General features: G+C 42.9%; 1 protein-coding gene across 2 annotated transcripts in view; it reads right to left on the reverse strand.

The window, feature by feature from the left end:
- LOC127583286 (endothelin-converting enzyme 1-like) overlaps positions 1-19,710 on the reverse strand; it is a 251,969-nt gene that overhangs the window by 197,023 nt on the left and 35,236 nt on the right. Inside the window, exon 1 of one of the 2 annotated variants that reach the window (XM_052039080.1) lies at positions 10,597-10,652. The exons of the other annotated variant lie outside the window; for it this stretch is intronic. The gene's annotated coding sequence lies outside the window, so the exon portion shown is untranslated. Of the gene's footprint in view, positions 1-10,596; positions 10,653-19,710 lie in introns of those variants that run through there. 2 annotated transcript variants of the gene reach the window in all.

Genomic DNA, 19,710 nt, shown 5'->3' on the forward strand with positions numbered 1-19,710 from the left:
ATACATTGCCAAGAACTCAATTAGAAGTTGGCTAGGAGTATTGAGCTCAAGATCCAGATGGATATTCCAGTGTTTTATTGAGGAATTGCTGCATTGTCAAAACATAAGAACATGAGGAACAGAAGTAGGATTAAGCCACTCAGCCCCTTCCATTCAATAAGATCATGGCTGATCTAATCTTGGCCTTAACTTCACTCTCCTGCTCTCTCTCTATACCCACTGACTGACTTGTAGTTTAAATATCTGTCAGTCTCTGCCTTGAATATATTTAATGGCTCTGCCCCCATGGTTCTTGGGGGTAGGGAACTCCAAAGAGTCACTACCCTCGGAGAGAAGAAATTCCTCTTCAGCTCCATCTGAATGAATGACTCTTATTCTGAAGCTGGTCAGAGGAGTAGTCTTTCAATTGAAAAAAGGTGTTACTCCTACAATGAGCAGAACCTTTCTCTCCAGTGACCTGGCCAACATCACCTAAAACATATCATCTGAAGGTGGGCAAGGGAGCCTGGTGTGAGCAAACGTGTGGTTGTATTTTCTAATTTCAATATCAACTGTGCTTCAAAAGAATATTTCACTGGCTGAGAAACGTTTAGAGTTGTCTTGGTGTCAGGAAACGGACATAAAAAGTCAAGCCTTTCTTTCATTAGATTCCATTAGCTGTGTGGTGTGTGTTCTTACAGGTAAGGATTTAAACAAAATAAAAAAATCACTCAAGGGATTTACCAGAAAGAAAGACGAAATAAAAAGCTTTACAACATCCATGCTCCCCGAATGGGATTTGAAATGTAAAAGCAGCATGAAAATGGAAATATATCTGTTACTGAAGAGGCACACAGAGTGTGATGTTTTAGGCTGTCATTTTCTAGCATTGGTAAGAAATGGCACTGAATATCTCCTTCAATGTACTAATCACTTGCTGGTTTCACTTGAGAAACTACAATTTATTTTAATTACACATTATTCCACACTTAAAAATGTATTAATTAGTACAAGTTCTAGCTTTACACAGCGATAACTTGGAAGAATTGCCTTTTGCAATACATGTCATTCAAGGTGCTTAGTATATCCGAAACATTCTCATTGAAGCATTGCAGCTTCATGCTTAATTTAGGAACCAGCTCAGTATACCAAGCTAACTCTGAAACCAGGGAGGGATCTCAATAGCTTGGAGTAGGCAGATTCTTTTGCACAAGTAAGTTCTACCTCTGCCAGCGAGAAGGCCAAAGGCAACGAAAGCATGGGGAACACCACCATCTGGAAGTTGTCCTCCACGCCACACACCGTCCTGACTTGGAAATATATCGCTGTTCCTCCACCATCACTGGGTCAAAATCCTGGAACTCTCTCCCTAACAGCAGTGTGGGTATATCCACACCTCAAGGACTGCAGTGGTTCAAGAAGGCAGCTCACCACCACCTTCTTAAAGGGCAACTAGGAATGGGCAATTAACTGCTGGCTCAGCCTGGGAAGTCCACATCCCTTGAATGAATATTAAAAAAAGAATCATTTGGCAAAGATGCTTCAGCTTTTATCTGCATTTCACTGCACTGAATCACTGTACCTCGGTACAAGTGGCAATAATAAACCCATACCAATACTATTTGCCCCTACATAGCATTTAAAGTATGCCTTTTCACAACTTCAAACCCTCCAGGAACTTGTGTGTCCCCTCCAACTCTAGCATCCTATACCTCCAACATCTCCGATCGCACCACATCATCAACCAACCCTTCGCCTCCCTGGAATTCCCTTTCTAAACCTGTGCACCACTTCCCATGGACAGGATAGGTTCCTTTGTATTGCTGTCTGCAAAAGCCAAGAACAGAGATAGAGCTATAAACATAACATCTGTTTTGAAGGCAATAACTCAGAACAAACCAGCGGTTCTGATACAACAATGTTACACTCACTTCTTAAAGGTACATACAATAAGAAAATAAGAAACGGCAGCAGGATTGTGCCCCTCTGTAATCTTACTTCAGCATTTTCTTTTACAATTGCCACATGTGCTGATTCCAATAATCCATCAATTTCAGCCAGAATGGACTTGACGATCAACTTAATTGGTCTACTCTCTACAAAAATTAAAGTCCCTCAGAATTATGACACTATCTTTATCAGTTGTTATTTCTTGATGTTATTCTAATTGTGCTTGCTATAAATCTCCCCTAACGGGTGTTATTTGCCTCTACTTATTTCTTATATCTGCCCATGCTGATTCTACCTTTAAGCCTGGATCATTTCTGACTACTGTCTATATGACATCTTTATTATCAGCTCCACTCCCCCTTTCCCATTCTTCCTCTATTTTTGAAATATATCATACTGTATAAATGTCATTTCCCAACCTCGGTTCCCTGGCAATCATCTTGCTGTAATAGCTATTAATGCAAACACACGTATCGCTAATTTGTCTGGCTTGTTGTGAATGCTTCTTGCATTGAGATAAAATGCCATTAATTTTGACCTTTTATCTTGTTTGCCTGCTTGGATCCTTTTTACTATTGTACTATCATCATTTCACTCTCCTGCCTACAAATTTAGACTGTTGGCATATCTGTTGTGCTAAACGGGTGCTGTCGCAAATTGGAAATCGTGAAAAAAATACCATTGCGATATGCTTGCTTTGAGAAATCTTTGTCGTGGTTCCTCCCTTCAACAACCTCTGGGCTTCACAGCCCCTGCTGCCCTAATAGGCAGCAACATTGTCGTCCACTTACTATACATGGGGAAGCAGTCTCAATGTTGTTTAAGGGATCTCTCCTTGGCCATTCTCAGGGAAGTGAGCTATACAGACCCCTGGTGAGCCAAGATCAGGAATATTTTGCACTGATCTGGTCACCCTATCAAAGGATGATCACAGAGTAAAACTCCGATAATCCGCGATCTGATTATTCGGAAATCCCTATGACTCACGGATGATGCTGCGTTCCCTTCCCACTCACTGGGGCCCTGGTTCCTATGCTCCCTTTAAACTCTTTGGCGACCCGGTTCCAGCGATTCCTTTGCGCACATCCCACTGATTTGTGCAAATAACATTCAGGACTTTTTGAACACGAACACCTTTCAATGTCTCACCATTTAAAAAATGCACTTTGTATTTTTTTCTACTTAAGTGTATGGTCCCACATCTTACCACAGTTTTTTCCATTCCCATGCCCCTCTCCGTCACTTAAACTGTCCCTATCCCTCAAAACCTTTCTGAGTCCCCCTGACAGCCACACTGCCACCTAGATTTGTATTGTTATGGACTCAGTGAATGTCTCTTTAAGACAGAGTTAGTAGTGTGTGTGTGTGGCGTGCTTACGTCAACTGAAGATAAAGGATGTAATGGCGTTTTTGAAACAGTCAGTCGAAGTCAGTCAGAGGGGAGGAGACCAGCCTGCTAGTTTCTCTATTGGTGGATGAGAAACAATAACTGTGTCTGTTACTACAATCCACGTATGGAAATTGGGAGTAATCTGGTGGAGTTCATTTTGTTGCTGACCTGTAGAAGGAAACAGGTATTTGTGTGGACGACCACGATTCGGATGCTTTTCGGGGTGAGGAAGTCACTACCGAGTAAACACTGAGGTGTCATTTGGGTTCCATCGTGGAACATTTGGATTTCATAATTACTCTCTCTATGTTCTCTACATCTATGTCTTATCTACAGACAACGGTGGTTGTTGAAGAAGCCTTTGCTCACGTTTCACGTTATGGCTTGCTGAACTGAACTTTAAGAACCATTCCTGGACCTGGAGTTTGGGAATTTGCCACACACACACACACAGTTTAGTTTTGGGGTTAACGTTTAACATCTAACATTTTTACTTCTAACATTCTTACTTTTATTTTTCTTATTATCATAAATAGTTATTAATAAGATAGTTTTTAACACTGAATCATGACTCAGTCTGTTTCTTTTGTTGCTGGTTCGTAACAGTATTACCATCAAATTTGGATATAATACCTTTGATTTCCACATCCCAGCACAGACCCCTGCAGCACACACTTAATCATAGTCTCTAACCCAAAAAGAACATGTTTATTCCTACTCTCTGTTTTTTGTCCCTTAAACAACTCTCATTCCCCAACTGTATATTATCCCCAATACTGTTGTAGTATGAAAGGCCAGGGGTCAGATGACAGTGACAACACTACTGACCCCCATGTTCGGATGATAGCATTGCCTATCAGGTCGGAAGCTATACCACTGTCAATCAGGGGTCTGGCTCCGCCCCATTAGGTAAACACCTTTGTCTTGCTGGACCACTCGGACTGGCCTGTTTAAAACACCTTTGTCCTTGCTGGGCTACCCAGTCCCCCAGCAGCATAAAAGTGCTGCATGTTTGGTTTTTCTTTCTCTTTTTCTGTGTCCGAGGATGTTGAGGTAAGCTGTGCAGTACTTCAGGGCAGTTAGTTAAGGACTCCCGAGACCAAAGAGCCAATGTTTGTCCAGAATCAGGGTGTCCAAACATTGTATAGTTTATTCCTTGATCATTTGTACCCAGTTATTGTGTGTGTGTGTGTGTGTGTGTGTGTGTGTGTGTGTGTGTGTGTGTGTGTGTGTGTGTGTGTGAACCTCACCCTCTGTCGCGATTTCCCTCCACATTCATGATCTCATGCCTGAGAGTGTGTGAGTGTGCATCTGTTCCCATTCATTCTGTCCCACGTTTGTCTTTGTTAATAAACCATTTTTAAATTACAAAGACTGTGTGTCCAGACCTTTATCTTTAAGATACCAAAAGAACCTTTCTCACAACAACTGTGCACTCTTATTTTATTTAATAATCACTTGTACAGCACCCTATCAAAGGTTTAAAAATAAGCTTCTGGAGGAAGGCAAAGCTTCAGGACCTGAGAAGTCAAATATCCCTCTGCCTCCACAGATGCTGCCTGACCCACTGAGTTCCATCAGCAGCTTGTTTTTTGCTCCAGATCCCAGCACCTGGAGTCTCCTGTGTCTCCACCTTATGAAAGGTCTTCTAAAGGTGAAAATACACCACACACACTGGTTCATCCCAATCTACTTTTCTAGTTGTAACCTCAAAAATTTGAATAGACTTGTCAAACATGATTTTCTTTTCATAACTCCATGTTGACTCTGCCCAACTGAATTATCATTTTCCGAGTGTTCTGTAACGATTTTCGTAATAATAGATTCAAACAAATTTTCCCAATCCTCACACTTACTGCTTCTTTTTACAATATAATAATCTTTTTCTTGTATTTATATGAACCTTAACTCTTCTCGATAGCATGACTAGACCACTTTTCCTGTTTTGTTTGCCTTAAAGTGATCTATTGCTTGTAACCTATGTTCTAATTCATTAAATGTTACTCATGGCTAGTTTACCCTCCTACCTTTTAATGTAGCATCCTTGCCCACCATAGCCAACTCACAATATTTATGAAGAGTCCCAGACCTGAAATATTAACTAATTTTTGTTCCATAGACACTGCTTTACCTGCTGAGTTTTTCTAACATTTTCTATTTTTATTTCAGCCAGCTTCTCTAGATTTTTTTGATTTGCGCACCTGATATCTTTGTATTTTGCTTTGTTCAGATGTAAGGGCCTAGTATGAGAACGATCTAAGTCACTTTCAATCTCTATAAAGAAATCTATAATATTATGATCACTATTCCCTAAAAGGCCCTTTAAGTAGCAGATTATTTATGAACTCTGTATCATTACACAATACTCGATCTAAAATAGTGTCATTCCCTCATTGTTTCCTCAATATATTGATTGAGAAAGCAATTTCTTATTCACTTCGTGAATTCATCCTCCAAACTGAGAATTTGCTTTGTCCAGATTATTTTGACAGTCCTCCCTTATTTTTGCATAATCTTGTTCCATATGCCTCTAGTTTCCTGATTTATACAATACTCTAATTTCTTCTTGGGGCACTACATACATTTCCCCTGCTGTTCTGTGGTTCTGCCAAACTGATTCTCTGACCCAAGATCCTTTCTTTCTACCCCTTTATCCCATTCTTTATAATCAGGGTTACTGACCAACTTTTCCATTTTGCCCATCTCTTCTTAACTTAATTCTCAGCTTTAGCCATTTTGTAATCATGTCTCTGTCAGATCGTGCTCATTTTACTTCTGGTTGTGCCATTAAGTCATGCACCTTGTTACAAATACAATGTGCATTCAGATATAAAGGTGTTAATGTTTGGTTTTTGGCAATGGGTGACAGTGCCTCACAGCTCAGGTTCAATCCTGAACTCTGGCGGTGTCTGTGTGGACTTTACACATTCTCCCTGTGACCCCATGAATTTTTTCCTGGGTGCTCCAGTTTCCTCCAGTGTTCCCAAAACAAGCAGATTAATAGGTTGATTGACCTCTGCACATTGTCCCTGAGGTCTAGGTAATGGTAGAATCTGTGGGGAGCTGATGGAAATGTGTAGAGAATAAAATAGTTCAGGGTAGGATTTGTGTAAATGGGTGGTTAATGGTCAGCATGGACTCAGTAGGCCAAAGGGCCTGTTTCCCTGCTGTATTCTCACTATAACTCATTGACCTAACCCTCAAGATGCAGAAGGAAACATCTATGAATGGAAATGGACAGTTGCCGTTTTGGTTTGAGACTCTTCATCTGGACTGAAAGATGGAGGGGAGATAGTATAAAGAGGTGGAGGGAAGGGGTGGAGCAAGAGCTGGCAGGCGATAGGTGGATATAGGTGAGGAGGGGTGATTGGCAGATGGAGCAGAGGGGAGTGGAAATAGGGACAGAGGCTGGAAGGTGATAGGTGGAGGGGACAAGGAGCTGAAGATGATGGAATCTGATAGGAGAGGAAGGTGGAGCCTGGAATCAAATGAGGGAGGTGGGGAGGGCAGGTGGGAACAGTGGGACAGGCGTACCAGTGGGAGGAGGGTGTGGATGATGGGCAGATGGAGGTGGGTGGAGGAGGGGAAAGAAATTTTGCCTGTTCTGATTCTAATCAGAGGGATACCGTTATGTTTGCACGCTCTCTGGCTTCCTGACAGACTGGTTATCATTACCCATTTTGCCACCCTACCACGCTTTCTTCTTAAGTTTCTAAGTTTCCCCTCATCTGAACCCCCTCTCCCTATTAGGTGCTGGTATTCTGTACAGGAATATATTTTATTAACTCTCAAGATCAGATACGTCTTGCAAGTTGGGCATTTGCTGCCTCCCTTGGGTTACTGGTGAAGGTGATCAGATGGTTCTATTGGGTAGCAAAAGCAGCAATAAAGGGGTTCTTGGAAAATGTTGGGGAGATATTCTGCATTAGGCTAAAGTGTAACCACTTTCTGATGTTTATTCTGCAGCTCTCTGTGCACGAAAAGAGCTGGTGCATAAATGGGCAAATCGTGGTAAGTAAAAGAATACGTTGTTTCCTGATGCTTATTGTGATCTTAAACAGTACGTCCTTGTGGTTGATATGAATACTCATTATGAAACTTGAATAAATGCAAGATAATCTGGGAATACTCAAAGTGATTTGTTGAGCATTCAGTTCACAGGTCTGACCCTGAGCTTCCAGTTGCCTGTCACTTTAATTCTCCATCCCACTCCCACTCTGACCTGTCTTATTGTGGCTTCTTGTGCTATTCTAGTGGGGTCCAACTTAAGTTTAAGCAACAGCACCTCATCTTCTGTCTGGGCATATTGCAGTCTTCCAGATTCAACACTGAATTCAACAATTTCATGTAACTTGCTTTCTCTGTATCAGAATTGGCCAGTTCGGCTATAGGTTATTCACCCGTAATATTAACTTGGTTTTCCTTTCACCACTAATACTGCTTGATCTGATGGGCATTTCCTACCGTTGTGTACTGTACTTCACAGCTATTATAAGTTCCTTTGTTTGTGTTCCCTAATTGCCCTCATTAGCCTATCAACTAGATCTCTCACTGACAGCTTATGGCAACCTTCAGCTCACCCCATGACAGACATTTCCCTTTGTTCTATCCATCCCTCTCTGCAACTTGTAACTAACTTGTTTTTTCTCTTTCCCAGTTCCAATTAAAAGTCCTCAACTAAAACCGTTAACTCTGTTTCTCCTTCCACAGATGCTGCCTGACCTGCTGAATGTGTTCAGCATTTTCTGTTTTTATATCAAAATCTTTGAGCTCCCAGGTAAAAGTGTTGTGGGAGTACATTCACCACATGGCTTCATAGGCTCAAGGTGGCTCATCATCACTTCTTAAGAGCAATTTGAGATGGACAATAAGCACTGGCCTTGCTAACAGCATTTTTATACTGAGCATTGACTGAAAGAATCACACCAAATCAATTCACAGAACAATTCATCTGTTCAACCCCCGCAAAATCATGAATCATGAAAACTGCCAGAATATTTTAAACATCCACACTGATTCTTCTGGGAAAGAAAGTCAACCTCTCTTCTTTGCCCCCTCCCCAACCCCTGACTCCCAACCCACAGCATCATCAGCTCTCCCTATGACTTCCTCTGGGATGAATTTCCCGGCACTGCTGTATGCTTGAAACACCATTAGTTAACAGATAATCCAGGCTTGTGGAAGAGAATTTAATGGCAGGATTGGAAGCAGATATAGGTGTGTGAATTTGACACTGATAAACTTTGCCATTACAGTGGAGTCCAGAGACCTTCAAGGCTGTCCTTGCCTTTAAGTAGTGAGATGCAGTCCGCAATACCTACTGTGTATAGATATATAGCAGTATCTATTCCCTTCTCTGCAAATATCAAACTTGCAACTGTGTCAGTGCTGAACTAATTGGGCAAGTATGAAGTGTGACCACATGTCTGAAGCTGGAGGGGAAAATCTGCTGGGGCAACATCATAGTTCAATCACACAGAGCAATGGGTGAAACCCAATGGGACATACGAAGGACCCATTTGTTTCTCAGCAATGGATCTGAATGACCATCTCTTTTTCAAAGCCTCTGGGTTTCATGATAACATGGGTTGCTTTGTTTCGCTTGTAGCCATTAAGTTTACCAATTCACCGTGCAGAAAGAATCCCCTTCCTATCTTGCAATAGTGACTACACTGCAGAAGTGCTTGACTAGCTGTAAAGCATTTTGGAGAATCCTGAGGATGTGAAAGGTGGTGTAGAAAATTATCATTCTTTCTTTTCCTGCGAAATGTAAATTTTAGGGGCCTGTTTTAAATGGCACGTCATCTTCTTGGTTGTGATAGCTTTTGCTGAAGAGTGGAACATAAAACAAAGCATTGAAATCCCAAGAATCTGACAATTATTTACATTTTCCTTTCAGAACTATGACAAAAATGTTGGCGACACCTTATTTGCAGCAGCAGACATATAACAGATCTCTCATATACTAAAGCTTCTTAAATTCTTTTTCATACAGTACTTTTCCACTAAATCTCGATTCAATTTTACTGTACAATGCTGTCTTAACTATATGTTGGCAGTATTTTCAGATAAGACCCACCCCACTGAAAACAGGAAATTCTCTTCCTATTTATCAAAGGAAAACTCTCATGAGCTCTGGTTACTCATTGTTCTACCCACTGATGAGTATGCACTCAAAACACTGAGTTGATGGCCTCAAGGGGAATGTACAGGAAAATATTTGAAGGATTAGAAATCATATTGAGGGTTAATTTATTCCATTAATGCATACTAGTACTTGCACTAAATGTGTCAATGGCTCTTGTTCATTATTCACTAGAATGGAAACTGACCCTGAGAAACTGGACATCCCCTTTTTGTTGTATAGGGCTGTCTGACTGGAACTCTAGCAGAAAGAATTGTGAGATTGGAAAAAATGCCTAAAAAGCAGCACTATGGTGGCTTACTCCCAGACTCGGGAACTAAACAGGACCTCCTTGGTTCCTGACGGCTGCTGTATGTGAAGAACCCAGATGCTACGACTTTGCTCCACTGATCAATGCACATAGTGTCAGACATCACAGGGACACTCTCCAGGGATCAGCTACTGTAGAGGTCAGGGAAACATGGGAGGGAGGGACCTGATGATCTGTGGGTGTGGACACACCCTGTGTGATCATCTCCCTTGATCAAACCTGTGCCACGACTGGCCCCACGTCACTGTGAGGTGAGATATGACCAGTGCATGATTGAAGCACTCTGCAGCTCTGATAAGGGCTGTGGACAGTGCTGGAACAACCACCGATGGTGTTTAATTATCCTGAGGTGCCCTGGGAGGTGCACAGTGGCACAGCTGGTAAGCTGCTTCCTCATAGCTTCACCAATGGCTTCAATCCTGACCTCTGGTGCTGTCTGCCTGGAGTTTGCACTTTCTTGCTGCGACTGGATTGGTTTCCCCAGGTGCTCCTGTTTCTTCCCACATCCCAAAGACATGTGGGTTGGTAGGTTAATTGGCCACTCTAACTTGCCCCTAGTGGGTGGGTAAGTGCTAGAATCTGGGGAGGATTGATGGAAATATGGGGAGAACAAAATTGGATTCGTGTGGAATTACTGGAAATGGGTGCTAGATTGTTGGCAGAGACTCGATGGGCTGAAAGGCCACTTTCCCTGTTGTATAACTCTTCGACTGCATGGAATCTAACACTGGCAGATGCTGCATCAAAGACACAGATTGGAGACGCTTTTGTTGATACCACACTCTGAACCAAACACGTCAAGAGCAGTCAACTCCACCTCACCTCTGAAATCCAGCTCTTTGGTCCTTGTTTGGATTAAGGCTATGAGTTTTGGAGCTCACTGTTCCTGGCGAATCTCATCGCAATATGTTCCTTGTTTTCTGACATGTTAAGATAAACTGCACATGCGAGTGTGGGCGAGTTTCCTGTCTGCATGATTTTACCCGGAAATGACTGCTATCAGGATCCACTCAGGGTAAAACCATTCTGTTCTACAATCAAAAAGGGGGATGGCTAACAGATCCAACTTCTGGGCTTAAATTTAATGCATTCTCCTGTATTTTCTCCTCTGAATATTTTGCTTGATAATGTGTTTTAATGTACTCTCTCAGGGTCATTACTATTTCTGTTTGCTAACTGCTTGTTAGGAGGAATTAACAGGAAACATGTTCTCAGAGTCAAATAGCATAGAAACAGGCTCCTTGGATATTTCCACAATCATATAATTATACCTAAGGCTCCTGTAAATCATTAGAATTAAACTGGTGCACTGTAGATTGTAGAATGGTCCTAACTTCTTCCAAGCTCAGCGAATGGGTGTTGATTTACTAAAATGTAAAAAATAATTCTCAGAGGGTTTGACAAGTGACTGATGAGAGGCTGTTTCCTCTGGCTGGAACGTTTAGAACTAGGGGGTCATAGGTCATGAAATGCAATTACATATTTTTTTCAAATGGACTCAACCAAACTGGTAAATTGATTGTGAATTACGATCAATAGTATATAATGCCCAGGGTGCATAAAGAAAGATTCTACGTCATTTTTACAATTGCTTCATGTCCGTAGATCTGGGGCCACATAGAGATGTAAGTGGTGACATCAATGATCGTGTGACACACCCATTTGAAACTAACTCGAGTAGGAGTAATCAGGGTGGGCCAGGCACAGGAAATCAGATCTGACAGCAGAGACAAGACCTGTGCTATTTAAAAGGATCATCAATTATTTGCAGGTTTGTGGGAAGTTGGACGGAGGACAGCTTGTTGGAGACAATGTAGACAGCTTGCGGCTGAACTTCCTATGGCTTGTTGGTGTCCCCAAAAAAAACAGGACAATTCAGCTGTGGCTAATTACCACCCCTAATCAGCCCACTCTCAATTATCAGCAAAGTGTAGGAAGGTTTTGCTGACAATGCTATCACGCGGTATTTATTCACCTCCACTCCATCCCTCCACCTTTTTATCCTGGTTACCTCCCCTTTACCTTTCAGTTCAGACGAAGTCAATCCAAAATGTCGACTGTTCATTTCCCTCCATAGATGCTGCCCGACCCACTGAGTTCCTCCAGCCTTTTGGGTTGCTCCACATTCCAGCATCTGCCGTCTGTCGTGTCTCTGGTCTGTTCACTGTTGCCCAGTTTGCATTTCACCAGAACCACTCGGCTCCAGATCTCATAACAGCTTTGGTCCAAACATTGCCCAAAGCGGTGAGTACATCCACCCTTGACCTCAAGGTGCTCTGGTAAAATTGCAGTCAATGGGCATCAAGGGAAAAACACTCCAGTAGTTGAAAACATACCTCATCCAAAGAATATGGAAATCAATCATCTCAGCCCAGAACATCACAGCAGGAATTCTTCAAGGCAGTGTCCTACGCCCAGCCATCTTCAGCTGCTTCTAAATGCAAGTTGTTGGTGTTGTGACATCTACTTACATTCTTCTAAACACAAGTTTTAGTCAGATGATTCTCACATCACCTGAAATTTACTTCAATATCCTTAGCAGTTTAATGAATGTCCTTAGGATTCCCATCAAAAATGATAGCACAATGTTAAGGTGCAACAGTAGAACTGCTCCAGGGACCTGGGTGCGATCCTGACCTCTGGTACTATCCATGTGGAGTTTGCATCTGCATCCTCACCCTGTGACTGTGTGGGTTTCCTCCCACATCCCAAAGCCATGTGGGATGGTAGGTTAAATGGCCACTCTGGATGACCCCTTACTGTAGCTAAGTGGCAAAGAATCAAAGGGCATCTGATGGGCCTTTGTGAGAGAGAGGCTCCAGGGGAAACTTAAGGGGAATGGATTGATGGGCTCAACAGCCTCTTTTTGTGCTGTAATAAGCAAGTAATAGTCACCATGCTATAGGAAAGACTTGATTGCACTGGAGAGGATGCAAAGGAGATTCACCAGGATTGGAGCAGGAGGAGAATTGATCAAGTTATACTAAATTATGAGAGGCATAGATAGGGTAGATACTAGGAAACCTTTACCCACAGCAGAGGTGTCAAAAACTAGAGGACATAAATTTAGGATAAGGGGTAAGGGGGAAGAGGTTTAGAGGGGATGTGAGGAGGAGGTTTTGTCACCCAGAGGGTGGTTGCAATCTGGAATGCACTGCCTGAGAAAAGGGTGAAATCAGATACTCTCACAACACTGAAGCAGCATCTGGACAAGCCCTTGAATTGCCAAGGCGTAGAAGGCTATGGACCAAGTGCTGGTAAATGAGATTAGATGGGTAATTGATGGTTGGCATGGACGTGGTGGGCTGAAGGGCCTGCTTCTCTGCTCTATGGCTCCCTAAATAATCTTAATTTGAAACACAATACACATACATATCCACAAAATGTTGCAAACTAAACATGTCAGATAAGGGGACTCATTAATCAATAGATATGCCACATCTACTCCCAGCAACCTACCCTTCCCCCCCATGTTCTACAACACAACTTCAACCCCTCTCCCACCCCCACCACCACGTAATCACACTCATAATGTGCTACAAGGATATGAATGCAGTCATTCAGTAACCATCTAAACAAGGACACAACAGATCGCTTCCAAAATGCCCAAAATACCACAATGCCATAGCAAAATTATATTGTGATCAAGTTATGATCTTCACTAATACGGGCGAGAGGCTTGTTCAAAATTAAATGTAAACGCAGACACTTTCCTCTGTGATTCATTTTTAATGAATTTAAGATTATGCCACTCATGTAATGGATTGGCTGGAGATTCCTCTTTCTGCTGTCACATTCCTGACATTAATCCATTTATAATCAAATAGCAGAGTGAGAAATTTCACACTGTACAATTTCAGCATGACAGAAGATAAATAATCCACTTTATTTAATTCAAAGAAGATTGAATTATCTGCTCATTCAGTTTCTTTGGTAGTAAGAGATTCCAAATTTGCCCTGTCATTCACTTTGCTGAAGTCAAGTTATTGCAAAACATTTAGCATGAAAAATGACAAACAATTCCATTAAAATTTTTAGCAACAGAAACCTTTGCTCCCTGCCATGTCCGTCCTCAGCATGGCCCCTGATGGTTGCCACTGACGTTGCCTTCTGTTGTGGCTGGCAGGTTTTATCTGAGGGAGGAGGGAATGGATAGAGGAGTATTGCCCGTGTTGTTCAATGATAACATTTCCCACTGTCAAATGCAAACAAAAAGTAGTCACAGAATCATAGAGTCGTACAGCACAGACACAGGCCCTTCGGCCCACCACTTTTTACCTGATCTTTTTACCTATCTACACTAATCCCATTATGCCCACATTAGAATCATATCCTTCTATGCCTTACCTGTCTAAGTAAGATATCTTTACATGTACATCAAAACACACAGTGAAATACATCTTTTGCGTAGAGTGTTCTGGGGGCAGCCCGCAAGTGTCGCCATGCTTTCGGTGCCAACATAGCACGCCCACAACTTCCTAACCCGTACGTCTTTGGAATGTGGGAGGAAACCGGAGCACCCGGAGGAAACCCAAGCAGACACGGGGAGAACGTACAAACTCCTTACAGACAGCGGCCAGAATTAAACCCGGGTTGCTGGCGCTGTAATAGCGTTACGCTAACCACTACACTACCGTGCCTACCCAAATGCCAAATTTAGACAGTGTCTGTCTAAATGCCTCCCAAACGTAGTGATTGTATCTGATTCCACCACTTCCTCTGGCAGTGAGATCCAGATATCAACCATTCACTGTGTAAAACATTTACTACTCAGATCCCCTTTGAGGGTCTTTCCTTTCGTCTTAAATCTGTGCCCTCTTGTTTCTGATTCCCCTACCATGGGAAAAGATTTTGAATATCTACCTTATCTATTGCCTCTCATAATCTTATATACCTCTACCTGGTCACCCCTCAGCCTCCTTCGCTCCGGGGAAAACTAGCCGAGCCTATCCAATCTCTCCCCTTAACTAAAGTCTGCCAATTCAGGCAACGTCCTGGTTGGTGACAGAAGTAGTGATAGGAACATTCCCAGGGAAGCTTCAGTTCAACTACAATGCCCCACGGAAATGGACTGGAGGAAATTTCCCTTATGTAGCAAGCTTTCAGGATTTTATCCCATCTGATTTCTGCAACTGTCTGCAACCCTACAACCACCGGCTCCCCATCACCCTCAACACTTGCAATGCTCTGTTTCCCTGGCCTCCAGAGAACCTTCCTCCCTCCTTATGCACTATCACTGGAGGTATGGTGGTGAAGATCGACCCTGTTTTGTGCTTAAGAGTCCATTACTATGGTACTGTAAAGTACACGGGGCTTTGAAAAGTTTAGACATGCTGTCACTTTGCTGTTAAGTGTCCTCAGTGTGGATCCTGGTACGTAGGTGGAAAATAAAGCTCCTTTTATTGGAAAGCAAAAACTTGATTATTATAAGTATTAAAATTTCCTGTCAAAGTCAACTGATTGCACCGCACAATGACATGTAAAGTCCATTCTTCAGCCAGTGACGATAACAGACGTTAAGCAACACATAATGTGCTGGAGGAACTCAACAGGTCGAGCAGCATCTGTGAGGAGGAAAGGTATTGTCGACGATTCGGGTCAAAACCCTGCATCAGGATCAGAATCAGAATCAGAAACATCAACAATTCCTTCCCCCCCCACAGAATCTGCTCGACCCACTGAGTTCCTCCAGCAGATTGTGTGTTGCTCAGATTCCAACACCTGCAGTTTCTTGTATCTCTGCAATAACAGATGTTGATGGTTTCCCATGACTTGCCATACATTCTACAAACCATGGCCAGGGCTGAGGTTCTAGGCTGTTCCCCCCTGTGAACCCAAAGAGTAGACCTCTGCTGCTCACACCAAGCCAAGCAACCCAAAGCCCCACTACAGTCTGGGTCATAGTCTGAGGGGTTTAGGGGGAAATGTGAATCACAATACAACTTCCAGAGGGTGATCACATTGTGGAAGTGACTTCACAAGGAGTACCTGAGGTGAGTAAAATGGACATTTTACATGCTAAGTACATGCAGTGAAAGGAGTGAAGGATCTGTTGACAGAGTGAGAGAAAAAGGTGGGAGCTTAAACACTGGCATGGAGCAGTTGGACTAAGTGGCTTGTTTTACTGTTAGTTCTTTGTAGGAAGGTTTCTGTGAGGCAAAGGCTAATTGTAGACATTTTACAGTCTAACCCACTGTGAGCTGGTACATTTTTTGAAGGTATTAAGATTTTACTCCACAGATCTGATTTAATGCTTAGGTCAGTACCAGTTCTTAGCTTGACAGTTTAAACTCAGTGGGAGAGAGAGGATCAGTGAATTTAAAGATAACGGAGCAGAGAGATGTTCCAAGAGTGACAGCACCAGGCAGCAGGTGGGTGATTAGCTGGTGAGTATTAAAGTCCTTTTGTTCCAATGGTTTAAAAAAGGACGAGGATTTTATAATGCACTTTGTTACATTTATAGTTTTACTAATTAGACTATTCAAATATAACTATAAATAATAATCGAATAAAGACTTTCACTAATTAAATAAACAAAATATGGTATGTTACAACATGGTAGGGTAGGTTATGGGTCTGGACTGCAGTATGTGGGACTTTGTGGACTGTAATGTTGTCCTGGGCAAACACGTCTGCAGAAGATTCAGATTAGTTTATTGTCAAGTACACCAGGGTGCAATGACATTTCTTGCTTGTATGAAGCTCACAGAGTAAATGGTACACATGGTAATAATATATACAACAGTAAATACAGCAATGAGCGCAAAACAACAGAATGGTGCAAAGATTGTAGTGCAATCTGAAGTGGTGCAAAAAGAAATGCTACAGTGTCGATAATGGAATAACTGAGAGGGGTAGAATTAAGAGTCCAAGAACATGGCAGCACCATGAGAAGTGGGTGTGGAAGAGGTGATTGGTTCAGAAGTCTGATAGCAGTGGGGAAGAAGCCTTTCTTGAGTCTGGTTGTCCGGGCTTTCTTCTGCCAGAAGGCAGAAGAAAGAAAAGGGAATGGCCAGGGTGGCAGGTATCCCTCACGATACTGTTAGCCTTCCTGAAGCAAGGCACTGTGAAGATGGACTGGATGGAAGGAAGTGACAAGCCTGTGACGGGCTGGGCAGCGTTGACCACTCTCAGCAGGTTCCGTCAGTCCAGAGCAGAGCAGTTGCCATACCAGGCTGAGATGCAACCCGTCAGGACATTTCCTATAGCTCATCTGTAGGTGTTTGAGACAATCCATGTGGACATGACGAATCTTCTCAGATGCTGAGGAGAGTACATGTACTGATGCGCTTTCTTGATCACTTAATTAGTGTGAAGGGACCAGGTGAGGTTGCTGGTGAAATGGATGCCTAGGAACTTGAAGCTGTCAACCTGCAGCTCCGTTGATGAGGACAGGGTTGAGTTCACCAGCTCTCCCCTCCCCCACTTCATTAGGTCAACAGCCAGCACTTTCGTCTTGTTGACATTTAGGGGTAGGTATTTGTTCTGATGCCATGACGCAAGGTTTGTGATCTCTTTCCTCCAAAATGGATGGCTCCAGTTTGACTCTGTCCAACTGAACCACCGACCTGGAATATGGGTTGAAGACATTCTGACACCTAAGGAAGGGGATGAATTTTGGATCGTTTTACCCAGAATATATTTACATTGCCATGGTTCTGGAAAGGAATGATGTTAGGGAACAGGTATTGGGACTTTATGAGAAGCCTAGACAGAGGTACAGCAGACACTGTTCTTATCCAACAGCTATGATATACTCGATACCTTTGAGGGCAAGGATAAAGACTGCAGGATGGATGACCTACTGCAGACCAAGACACGATGGCTCAGAGACTGTCCAAGGAGCAGATGAGCAGCATCAAAATGTTGCAGTGGTAGGGCACTCTGTAATCAGGGGAGTACATCGTGTTCCCTGCAACTAAGCATGGGAACCCTGGAAGGTGCGTTGCCCGCCCATTGCCAAGGAAGGGGATATCTCGCGGTAGTTGGAGAGGAAGTTGGAAGTGAGAGAGTGAAAACCCAGTTGTCATGGTCCACAAGGAACAAATGACAAAGAGGAATAAAGGGGTGAACGTCCTGCTGAAAGGGTGTGGGATGGGCAGATGGAACCAGGTGGGGAAAAGGTGGAGTTGGGAGACTGGTGGGTGATGGGGGGAACGAGGATCAGGAAAGAAAAAAGAGGAGACAGACGAATCCAGGTGGAGGGAGGGGAAGGGGGGGGGAGGTAGAGACAAAGGCTGGAAGTGGAGAGACAAGACGCTGCAGATGCTGAGAAGTAAGGAAGGTGATAAATGGAACCAGAAAAGGGAGGGATGGTGGGAGGGGGAGGCGGTAAGTGTGTGGATGACAGGCCGATGGAACCAGCTGATGGAAGGGAACAACACTGGGTAACAGGAGCTGGAGAGCGGTTGGAAAAAGTGGGCTGAGAGAATCAGGGCGGATCAGGAGGAGAGAGAAAGGAACTCAGGGGTGCCGGCTACCTGAAATTGGAAAGTTCAATGTTCAAAGTTGTTGACTATCCAGGTGGAATATGAGGTTTACATTGGTCTTCTTTAAGTTTACATAGGTCCTCACCCTGGCAGTGGAGAAGGCTGAGGCCGCATGGGCTGGTGTGGGAACGGGAAGAGAAGTTGAAGTGGCTTGCAACTGGGATCTTAAGATAGCCAGTGTGGACAGAGCACAGCTGCTCCACAAAAGGGTCGCCTGAAGGCCACATCAGATGCAGTAGACGAGGTCAGAGGAGGTGCATGCAAGTCTTCTTAAAGTGAGAGGAAACTATACTAACAGACTGTTAAAATGTTGGTTCAGCAATGCACGCCGCATCTGTAATAAACCTGGGGACTGCAGGCAACCGTGCATTGTGAAGAACCGGACATAGAGGGATTACTGAGACAAGGCTGTGAGAACCATTTGCAGGGTAGGTTATATTTAAAAAAGATAGAGGGGGTTAAAGGAGGATTCATTAGGTTTAACATAATGGCAATAGAAAGAAGGGAGGCATTTACAATGAATACAGAAATAGAATAGGTAAAAAGAAACAAAGGATAATATCCTTTGATAGAAAAGTATCCAGGCCAACTAATAGTGAAAGAGGTAGTAGAAGATATTGGAGAAGTAAGCAACAATCAGGGGAGACACAAGAGACTGCAAATGCTGGAATCTGGAGCAACAATCTGCAGGAGGAAGATTGTTCCAGCAGATTGTTTGTTGCTTTAGAATAATAATTACTTCTTTTAAACTACCTCAATATTAATTGTATAGAAGGGTGACGGGGACGAGGGAATGGTGTTCCCACAGGGTGTGCAGATTTCTTTCTAACTCAATATGTAAAAAGTCCAGTGAGGAAAGCTTCAGTTTATATCAAATGATGGGGCAACAACTAAAGCATGTGAAGAAGTAGAGAGCAGTGAAACTTCTGGTTATAGTGACCACAACATAAGTTTTAATGGAGGAGGACATAACAGGTTACAGATAGGTTGATATTGATGGTCTGAGAATAAACTTTGGAAAGGTAAAATGGGCAACAATATTGGGAAATAACAATGTAAAACAAAAATAAGAAATATTTAAAATGGTGTTTAAGTGAGAGCAGAAAAATATATCCCACTGAAAAGAAATCACAAGCTAAACACTCAGGGGACTCTGTGAATGATTAGTAAGCAACTGAGGGTAAGGAAAGGGTGTATATTAAGCAGAATGCACAAGGGAGAATATAAGGGCAATCAGCATAGATTTGTGGTGAAGAGGTTGTGTCTGACCAACTTGAATGGATTTTTTGAGGAGGTAACGAGAGTACTAACAAGGATAGCATTTGTTTAAAGAGGTCCCATGTGGCAGACTGAACAGAACAGGAAAAAGCCATGGGAATCCAAGGGAAATTAACAAGTTGGATGCAAAATTGGTTTAGAGCAGATGCTCAATTATTGCCTAAATGAC

This window comes from Pristis pectinata, chromosome 26 (assembly GCF_009764475.1).
Source record: "Pristis pectinata isolate sPriPec2 chromosome 26, sPriPec2.1.pri, whole genome shotgun sequence".
NCBI classification, from domain to species: Eukaryota; Metazoa; Chordata; class Chondrichthyes; order Rhinopristiformes; family Pristidae; genus Pristis; species Pristis pectinata.